Source organism: Zingiber officinale, chromosome 10A (genome assembly GCF_018446385.1).
Source record: "Zingiber officinale cultivar Zhangliang chromosome 10A, Zo_v1.1, whole genome shotgun sequence".
Taxonomy (NCBI): domain Eukaryota; kingdom Viridiplantae; phylum Streptophyta; class Magnoliopsida; order Zingiberales; family Zingiberaceae; genus Zingiber; species Zingiber officinale.
The window spans coordinates 51,792,332-51,794,288 of NC_056004.1; the positions used below are offsets into that span (position 1 = coordinate 51,792,332).

Consider the following 1,957-nt stretch of genomic DNA (forward strand, 5'->3'; position numbering starts at 1 on the left):
TCACCGGCCACAGGAAGCTAGCACCGTTACCTGTGCCCTAGCTACGAGCCACCCGAGCACCGCCGCACCTCTGCCCTAGGTGACGGCCAAAGGAGGAGAGGACCGTTCCCTAGTTGGGTTCACAGCCGCCGCCGCTCCTCTGCCCTAGCCTCAGCCGACGCCCCACTCCGATGCCGACAGCCACCACCAAGCCCATTTTTCCCTTCTGATTCTTCACTACCGGTCGTGGTTGCTGCTCTCCTCTAGGACAGTCACTGGAATTGGAGTTCTCTCCGACCACTGATCTTCTTCTTCGGGTTGTGGACAGAAGCAGAGCATTCAAGTCGTTCCTGTGGTCCCGTTTTGTTGTACCGTGCCCTAGCAGTGGTTAAAGTGGTAAGTGAGATTATTTTACTGCTGGATTTCAGTTGTGATTTGTGCATCTCATCTCAGTATTGTGATGATTGGGTGTGGGATTGCTAATTTAGAGTTTATGGTTTGGTTGGGCAGTAATTTCTCTTAGTGTTGACCACTGTTATCGACAGGAGGATGTTTCGGTCGCAAGGCAACTGTAGAGTCCTCAGATTTGGGAGGGACAGTGATTTCATCTACGCTGGCAGAGAGTTATACCAGCTATACGTCATTGGTGGAGCCATCAATTCTGGTGAGTGGTTAGCATTGATAAATGTGTAGTCTAATCTAATGGATTATAGACTTAGTTTATGTGTTCTTGGATTAAATTGATGTGAAGGATTTGAGTTGGATGCGATCTCTTGGACTTGTTGAGGACGGTTGATACGACATGCGTATGAAGGTGGGTACCTCTTGACTTATCTTTATGATATTGTCTATTGGATATGCATAGTATTTTATAGCTGCAAGCAATGATCATGTTTGCCTTGGTATGTCACGGTTTGATACCCATAGCATGATCTGTTGGCCGTTTGTTATGTATCCATGTTTACTTTTCAGGATTATTGCCATGAGTACCTTGGTTCCTAGAGTAAGTGGCATACCATACCTACTGAGGTTCGGACTAGGTTCTGGATTTTATTTTTTTGGCATGTGTATCTAGATTATCTGATACCTAGGTTTTTATACCATACCTGACGTGTGTACCTCTATTTGTATATCATATATGATTCGTGTGCCTAGACCTTGATTCTTGGATCTGTGTATATTGTTGGTACACATGCTATGGAAGAGGGATATGTTTAGGATCTAGGTTGTTATACCTTAGAGGACTTGTATACCCTAGATCCGTGGATTTGACCTACTGATACTGTGGTACCCATATTATATATATATGGATTATTCTATGCTGATCAGGATATACCATACTTGTTATGTTCGGGACATATGTTTTGATATTCTATCTGACCTGGGTACCCTAGATTTTGGTATGTGACCATCGCTTTTACAGTACCCATTTTGTATATATGGATATGGTTATGTTGATCAGTTTTTGTTATGCATAGTGACATGCATCATGATTGCATGCTGTGCGATTGTCGGCTCCACTATGGTTGAGCCCATCGCCAGTTACATGTACTGCACACACCCCCGCTCATGGTGTAGTGGTATATCAGGCAGGTGTGTGGCGGTTCTGCTGTTTGGCTCCGTTGGTCATATGACCCAAGATGGTAGCCGTGCCCGCCTCTGTTTGCTCGGCATTTAGTGTAGCAACAGAGTAGCCGTGAGACGGTGGACTCTGCTTGGCTCCGCTGGTCGGTGACTCGGTGGTAGCCAGAGATACCTCCCGCCATCGTACGTGTCGGAGTTGAGAGCATCGAGCTCCCCATTTATGATTTGGGGTCACAAGACAGAGTACTCCAAAGATCCCGTCCACCTGGTCACTCATCGAGCAAGACGACAGAGTGCACTGTTGTCATAGCCCTACCCACTCGGTCTCGCCATTTGTGTGTGAGAGGACTGACTGGCGGGGTGACCAGACGCATCATTAGCATCATACGCATTG

The 1,957-nt window shown here is 46.6% G+C and overlaps 1 long non-coding RNA gene across 1 annotated transcript; it reads left to right on the forward strand.

Moving 5' to 3' along the window:
* The first annotated feature begins 298 nt into the window (after positions 1-298).
* Positions 299-813, forward strand: LOC122026097. The gene is made up of 3 exons (XR_006124018.1): positions 299-375; positions 525-643; positions 731-813. It is a non-coding gene; the product is annotated as an uncharacterized LOC122026097 (long non-coding RNA).
* Positions 814-1,957: the final 1,144 nt, after the last annotated feature.